The sequence below is a fragment of the Mastomys coucha genome, unplaced genomic scaffold (genome assembly GCF_008632895.1).
Source record: "Mastomys coucha isolate ucsf_1 unplaced genomic scaffold, UCSF_Mcou_1 pScaffold22, whole genome shotgun sequence".
Taxonomy (NCBI): domain Eukaryota; kingdom Metazoa; phylum Chordata; class Mammalia; order Rodentia; family Muridae; genus Mastomys; species Mastomys coucha.
In genome coordinates, this window is record NW_022196905.1 from 56,474,910 (window position 1) to 56,483,876 (window position 8,967).

The 8,967-nt window shown below is 36.2% G+C and overlaps 1 long non-coding RNA gene across 1 annotated transcript in view; it reads left to right on the forward strand.

Moving 5' to 3' along the window:
* The first annotated feature begins 72 nt into the window (after nucleotides 1-72).
* The window catches only part of LOC116070478, a 43,814-nt gene continuing 34,919 nt past the window's right edge, over nucleotides 73-8,967 (forward strand). Inside the window, exons 1-2 of the long non-coding RNA XR_004110416.1 lie at nucleotides 73-211; nucleotides 730-880. This is a non-coding gene — a long non-coding RNA (uncharacterized LOC116070478). The remainder of the gene's footprint in view (nucleotides 212-729; nucleotides 881-8,967) is intronic.

The window sequence follows — 8,967 nt, forward strand, 5'->3', positions numbered from 1 at the left end:
CTCTACAACACTTGTAGGCTCAACCCTTGCTAATAGATCAAAACACATTTGTCTTCCTTTATTTGCAGGTAGAATTGCTGCCAGAAATCTATGAGCATTAGTTCGTAAACATGTTCCTGGAGAATGAGAGCTAAGTTGTGTTACAATACTCACAGAGTATGCATGTCAATATTACTAGTGGGAAAATAGGAAGATGGCTCCCATACCTGGGGTAAGTGATGCACATAAGGGATATTTTATAACCAAGGCATGAAATGATTTTTATTGAAAGGTTTACCTATTAGAATAACCAAGGCATGATGCTTAAGGGAAAGTACTCTGCATCTAACAGTTTGAAAACATGTGTTCCTTCCATTCTTGTCTATTTCAGTTATTTGCTTCATTTATTTTGCTTTATTAACTCATCTGTCATATCCAGTTTCTGGAAATACATTGAATTGAACACATGAAAGTATTAAAAAATAATGTTATTTTGTATATGGCAAGGTATTTACACTACTATATAAAATCTCATTCCTTGATAAGGTATCTGGCATAGTAATCTCTCACACACACACAAAAATAAAAAATAAAAACTGGATTACAGTGATTGTTTTTCTTTCTAAAACCTCTTTCAATAATAGGAGGGTGATTTTTATTTCTTCTTTCTTTACCTTTAAAGAAAAGGACTGGTATGAAAGCTCATGGTGTTACTCTCTAAAATGCAGACAATATGCTTGTCATTCTCAGAGGTGCTCTACTGACAACAATCGGCTGTTACAGAGCATTGTGATGATTATTTTTCATGGAGTCCTGAGATTGCTGTCTGAAAACAAAGCCAACAGGAAGAGCTATAATGAGGATGGAGAAGAGAGTCCAATGATACATAAGTGACGATGAGGTACTAGAACGAAGTTTATGAAAGACTAGACATGAGGACAATTCAGAAACCCACTCTTTGTGCTACACTGACTTATTAACATCAAAAGATTCTTTTTTTAATTAAAAAAATTCTTTAAGCTTACTTTGCACTAACTAAAAATACTTATACATTTCTAGCAGATTTTTAATACACTTTTATTTCTATTTTTATTTTTTATTTTTTGGCAATAAAATGGACCAGTCCTCAACCCTTCCAGACACTAAACACTAGAGAGATAAGTAATGTCATTTGCAATGACTAATGACAAACATGCACCAGTAGTGAATGTTCATTGGGCAGACTGTAATGTATTGGACAAAACCAATTAGAGAAGAAAGTGTTCCGGAATTAATTTCCTGAACCAGCTAATGGGATAATCAGTATTGATCTTTGAGCAAACCTTCAAACAAACATATTTAAGATGTTTGTTATGCATTTCCTACCTGTGTTTCATATTAGAAACAATCAAAGGCTTCTTCTTTGATCACATACCCTCTTACCACCACTCAAAAACACTAGTATGAATTCAACCAAACAGCTGCTTCTATTTGCAGAGACAACATTGACATTCCCACAGACCTTCTTAAGCAAAGTTTCTATGAGTCAGAGATTCATTAGAGTGGCTTTTTGCATCAGTCATATTAATGGGTCCTGGATTTTTTTCTAACTCACTCTTATGCTGACTTCATGCCAATAGACAAGGAAGAAGAAAATAAATGATCAGGAATTGACTCATTCTGTTTCCAGAGCTTGCGTACTAAATCAACATTGGGATCTATTTTCTGGTTACAATTTTGATAGAATGATCTCATGCCATAGTTTCCCAAGTAAACATATTGTCAGTCTCCTAATAGAAGGCCAATTAATTCATAGGGTTTCAACTTAGGGAAAAATAGTGAATAAATTTTTATTAACTTCTTAATGTATATATTATATTAATAATATTTATTATATTATTGTGGTTTGGCTGTCATATATCCCCCATAGCCGTTTGAACACTTGATCCCTAGATGATGGTGCTATTTGGGAATACGGTAAAACTTTGTAAGAGCTGGAACCGTGCTAAAGGAAGTAAGTCACCCTAGAGAGTTCTTCTATAACAGTTTCACTTCCTGTTCTCTCTTTGCCTCCTGACTGCCAATACAAGTAGCTAAAAGCCTGTTGCTTCTCCCACCATGCTCTTCCAACCATACTGGACCACAAAGATCTCTCAAACTGTAAGCCAAAAATAAATCCACTTCTCTTAACCTGCTGATTGCCTGTTGCTTTGCCATTGCAATAACAAAAGAAACAAATACAGAAAATGATGTTTCTTTCCTGAAGGGGTGACCCATTGACCTATTGACACACTTGCTGAGGGTAGACAAATTACAGCATAGATAGTAGGAAAAAAGTAGGAATAAACACCATTAAGAAGAGCTACAAAAACAAGGACTGAAATTGCCATGAAAGTTCTACATTACTTTGTTAAGAATATGTTTGTGTGTATATACATATATTAAACAGATCCATGTGTTTTCTTTTCTTGATTTATTTTTTGAGATTTTATGATAATTACAATAACTTTTCTCTTCTCTTTCCCCTCCCCATAGGCCCTTCCTCACTCTCATTTAAACTCATGGTCTTGATTTTTTCCCAATTTTTATTGCATCCATACATGCATTACTGTGTGTATGTGCATATATATGTATATATGTGTGTATATATGTATATACACACATATATACACACACATACATATATATACACACACATATACATATATGAATAAATATAAATATAACCCGTTGAGTTAATATTACTTTTAGGTATTTTGGGGGGCTGACCATTTAACTAATTGGTGTACTTGGAGAACCAATATGCCCAGAAGTGGTATAGCTGGGTCCTCTGGTAGTACGAACAACAATATGAACTAACTAGTACCCTCAGAGCTCCCTAGGACTAAAACTCCAACCAAAGAGTACACATGGTGCGACTCATGGCTCCAGCAGCATATGTATAGCAGAGATGGCCAAGTAGGTCATCACTGGGAGGAGAGACCCTTGGCCCTGTGAAGGTTCTATGACCCAGTGTAGGGGAATGACAGGGCTAGTAAACAGAAGGGGGTGGGTTGGTGAGCAAGAGGAGAGGGAGGGAACAGGGGTTTGTTTTAGTTTTTGTTTTATTTTATTTTGTTTTTCATTTTTATTTGTATTTTTTTGAGGGTGGGGAACCTGGGAAAGGAGATATTATAAATAAAGAAAACACACACACAAAAAAAAAAAAGAAAGAAAAAGAAAAAAAAGAAAACGATGAATCCAAAGGCAAGATTATTGAGAAAAAATTCAGTTATAAACCTGTAGCCAAGCTGACCAAGAAAATAGAAAAAGAAATAATTTACTTCTAGAAATGAAATAGAACTTGTTGTTTTCTTATCATATAGGCACTAACAGAATAATAAAAAAATATGGAAGTCTATGAACCAGTAACTAATGAGATGAAAAAACTCTAACAAATATCCAACCTATAAAAAATATAATTTTAAATAAGATTTTATTAAAGAAATTGGGAAAATAATTAATTACCTTCAAAATACATAAAATTTCCATAACTGAATGAGTGAACAATTTTTTTCTATCAAACTTTTGCAATCTTTCCAGAAAATGGGGAAAGAGAATATTTTTGTACTTCACTCCTTGAGGCCTGAATCATTTAAACAAGGGAGAATTGAAAAAGAAAGACCAATATTTTTTCATTATTTTATTTAATTTGTTTCTAAATAAGATACAACCAGATCTAATTGAAAAGATGTATTTAAAAAATGTTTCATAAAAAAGTAACACTTATTCTATAAATGAAGTCAAATCAAACATTTGAAGTGCAATTAATTAAACCCATTGCACTGACAAACTAAACCAATAGTATACTAAAGCAGATTATTGGTGCATAAGTCATACTATCTAAAATAAAAGGAAAATCTGCCTGAAAAAGAATAGAGCCAAAGTTCATGAGCTTAATAAGAAATAGCTAGGAAAATACAAGCAGCACACTTCAAAAGAAACTATATTTTGTCTGAATGTGAATAGGAGAGGAAGAACGTGTTCCTTTTCAGTTGTACTCAACAGCATATTATAAGATACAGATAAACCAATAAACATTAAAAATATACAAACAGAGAAAGTTTTTATAGATAATGGAATTGTTTGTATATAAAACACCCAAATAGCTAACAGCAACAAATAAACTCCCATCTTATTAAGAGCTTTAGAAGGTTGAAGTTCATAAAGTTAATATTTCAAAAGCAATTCATTCCTATGTACCAGCAATGAGTGATTAAAATTTAATTGGTATTGAACCACAAAACAGTAACATTAAGAACAAGAACAAACCATAAATTTAATTAAATGTGTATAAAAATGCTGATGAGGAAAAAAATAAAATCTATTTAAATAGGAAGTTCTCTGTATTCTTGGACAGAAAACTTTAGCACTGTTAATGTACTAGTTCACAACTTCATCTACAGATGCAATGCAATCCTAATCAAAATACCAGAAAGCTAACCATGGGTGCTGGCGAATTCACTGTTGAATAAATGTGAATGGGTAAAAGAGGCTCTGAGTCACTAGTACAATTTGAAGAGGAGTATGCCAGGCGACTGAGGAGAGAAGCTTCCATGACTTGCTATATTGCTGTGTTATGAAATTGCCAAAACTCTAGACAAACAGATCGATGGAACAGAGAAGACAGTCAGAAAAATAGAGCTACAAAAATATAATGAAGTGACCTCTGTCAAAGAAGCCAAAGCAATTTAATGTGGAGGGGGAAAAGATGTTTCAAAAATGATAGTTGAACAATTGTACATCCATATTCAGAAGAAAGAAAAAATAAGAGCAAGAGAGAATAAAATGAAACTCACCACAAAAATTAATGCACAATTAATCACAGATTTTAATGTATGAGAAATACATGATCTTAGGGGATAACACAAGAATAAATATATAAGATGGGATTTTATCCATGTATCAATAAAATAAAATAATAAAATTTGCACACATTTTATGAATCTAAAAATCACTATAGTAAGTAATGTAACTGGGTCTCAGACCAACGTTCATCCTAGGTTCTGCTGAAGATAGATCATGAAACAAGAAAGTGGCTCATGAGAGGAGAAGGCTCTATGGCTTTATGGAAGGAGTGGGGTGGGGAGCAAGAAAACATGTGATGTGAACATGAAAGAGGGAATAAAATAGATTGAAGGGTACAAGGGGGGCAATTATGAAGAAGTCTAGGAGAGGGAAATTAACCAAAAACATACATAAAATATCAAATGAAACCAGCTACACACTGAAATAGAGAGAGAGAGAGAGAGAGAGAGAGACAGAGAGAGAGAAAGAGAGAGAGAGAGAGAAAGAGGAGAGAGAATGCCTGTTGTGTTAGCATAAGGATCTCAGCTTGATCTATATAACACCTTAAAAAATAAAAAACAATGTTAGGCACAGTGTTATACCCCAGAGCTAAGGGAACAGAGACATAAGATCCCTGAAGCTTACTGACAGTCTAGACAAATCAGTGTGCTCTAGTTTTGAAACCCTGTCTCAAAAAGTGAAGTGGAAAAGCAATTGAGAATGACATTTAACACATACTCAATCTCTAGCACGCAAACACATCCACATTCACACATATGCACCTGCCCTCGCAAACATCAACAAACCACTTATACCCTAACACATATGACATACACCTTCAAACACAAAGAAAGATTAACTTAGCTCAATTATGTAAAGAATTATATAAATAAAGGTGGAAAAGAGTGATGCATAATTCAGACAAAACTTAGATATAGGCATTTCTAGAAGGAGTGGACAAAGACCTCCCATACCATTATAGAGGCCCATGTGTGCTTCAATTAATTAAAGGTAATGCTGTTGAAAATCACAGTGACAGAAACACATGTATGCCAAGATAGACAATGATTTAAAGTCAAAACACAGCAAGCTGTTTAGTTTTTTAAGAATGTAAAATATGTATCTAATAATATCTCAGTATTCTTTTGGGCTCCAGTACTCGAGTAAAGGCTAGATGTGCTTCTATGCATGCTTGAAATCCTAGTGCTAAGGTAGTCAGAAACAGAAAGAGAGCTTGGGCTTGCTGGCCACCAGCCTAACTGAACATCACCAGCTTCAAGTTTAGGAAAAGACTTTGCCAGGGAGGAATGAGTTGGTAATTGAGAAAGAAGGACACCCAATGCTCTCCTCTGTTCTCCAAGAATGCAAGTATGTATACATATTAAGACACATGCATGTATATAAACCACACATAGGCACATAACCTCATAGACACACTTAAAAATAAGGTACAGTGTACTGAAAAGGAGGCTCAGCAGTTAAGAGCTATTCCTTTTCCATAGGACCTGGGTTTTTTCCCAAAATTCAGGTAGAATAGCTCACAAATCCCTGTAACTCCAGGTCCAAAAGATATAATTCCCTTTTCTGACCTCTGCATGTCTTTACAGATGAAATATTTAAACATGGCAGGGGAGTCCCAGGGCGGCAGGGACAGGATCCTCTCAGTCTTTGAGTGACACCAGTGGATCTGCAATCCTCACTGCCCCTTTCCTGCAAGTGGAGAGCCTGCCTCCAGGGAGTGCTTTAACCCAGGGACTCATCCATTTTCACCCAGGATTTACCAGAGGAGAGCTGATCTCCCAGAAGTACTGACACAGACTTACAGACACACAGGAGGAACAAGCTCTAGTCAGAGACAGCAAGAATATCTAACACCAGAGAACAACAGATGGTGAAAGGCAAATGCAATAATCCTACCAACAGAAACCAAGATTACTTGGCTTCATCAGAACCTAGTACTCCCACCACAGCAAATGCTAGATATCCCAAAACACCTGAAAAGCAAGATTTTGATCTAAAATCATATCTCACGATGGTGCTAGAAGAAGTTAAGGACATGAATAACTCCCTTAAAGAAATACAGGAGAATACAGGTAAAGAGGTACAAGACCTTAAAGAGGAAACAAAAAAAAAGTCCCATAAAGAATTACAGGTGATCACGAGTAAACAAGTAGAAACCCTTAAAGAGGAAACACAAGAATCCCTTAAAGAACTATAGGAAAACACAATAAAACAGATGAGTGAAGGAATTGAGTAAAACCATCCAGGACCTAAAAATGGAAGTAGAAACAATAAAGAAATCACAAAGAGAGAGAACTCCGGAGTTAGAAAACTTAGGAAAGAAGTCAGGAAACATAGATGCAAGCATCACCAACAGAATACAAGAGATAGAAGAGAGAATCTCAAGGGCAGAAGATACCATAGAAAACATTGACACAACAGTCAAAGAAAATGCAAAATGCAAAAAGATCCTAACCCAAAACACCCAGGAAATCCAGGACACAATGAGAAGACCAAATCTAAGGATAATAGGTATAGAAGAGAGTGAAGACCTCCAACTTAAAGGGCCAGTAAATATCTTCAACAAACTTATAGAAGAAAACTTCCCTAACCTAAAGAAAGATGCCCATGAACATACAAGAAGCCTATAGAACTCCAAATAGACTGGACCAGAAAAGAAATTCCTACCGCCACATAATAGTCAAAACAACAAATGCACAAAACAAAGAAAGAATACTAAAAGCAGTAAGGGGAAAAGGTCAAGTAACATATAAAGGCAGGCCTATCAGAATTATACCAGACTTCTCACCAGAGACTATGAAAGCTAGAATATTATGGGCAAATATCATACAGACCCTAAGAGAAATGTCAGCCCAGACTATTATACCCAGCAAAACTCTCAATCACCATAGATGGAAAAACCAAAGTATTCCATGACAAAACCAAATTCACACAATATGTTTCCACAAATCCAGCCCTTCAAAGGGTAATAAATGGAAAAGTCCAACACAAGGAGGGGAACTACATCCCTGAAAAAGCAAAAATGTAATCTTCCAACAAAGCTAAAAGAAGTTAGCCACATGAATGGAATTCCAGCTCTAACAACAAAAATAACAGGAAACAACAATTACTTTTCCTTAAATCTATTAATATAAATGGACTCAATTCCCCAATAAAAAGACATAGACTATCAGATTGGATAAATAAACAGGACCCAACATTTTGTTGCATACAGGAAACCCACCTCAGTGACAAAGACAGACACTACCTCATAATGAAAGGATGGAAAACAATTCTCCAAGCCAATGGTCCCAAGAAAAAAGCTGGAGTAGCCATTCTAATATCGAATAAAATCGACTTTCACCCTAAAGTGATCAAAAAAGATCAGGAGGGACACTTCATATTCATAAAATGTGTGATCTACCAAGATGAATTCTCAATTCTGAACCTCTATACTCCAAATGCAGAGCATCTACATTCATAAAAGAAACTTTACTAAAGCCCAAAGAACATATTACGCCACACACAATAGTAGTGGGATATTTCAACACTTGATTCTCTGCAATGGACAGATCATGGTAACAGAAACTAAACCAGGACACAGTGAGACTAACAGAAGTTATGAAACAGATGGATTTAACAGATAACTATAGAATTTTTTATCCTAAAACAAATGGATATAACTTCTTCTCAGCACCTCATGGTACCTTCTCCAAAATTGACCATATAATTGGTTACAGATCAGGCATCAACAGATACAAGAAGATTGAAATAATTCCTTGTATCCTATCAGTTTACCATGGACTAAGGATGCTGCTCCTCAATAACAACATAAAAAAATAGAATGCCCGGTGACAGAGGGGGTTCAGCGTCCTCCTCTGCCCCTTCCCTGCAAGTGGAGGGCCTACCTCCAGAGAGCACATTAAGCCAGAGACCCAGGTGGGATCCGCCATTTTCTCTCGGGTGAGGTTCTGAGACTGGAGCAGCCAGCCCGGAGGCGCCTTAGGCCAGAGACCCGGGCGGGATCCGCCATTTTCTCTCAGGTGAGTTTCTGAGACCTGAGCAGCCAGCCAGGAGCCACAGGCCCCACGACTCCCAGGGGAGCCGCATGGTGGCAGGGACACGATCCTCTCAGCTTCCGAGTGACAGAGGGTGTTCAGCGTCCTCCTCTGCCCCTTCCCT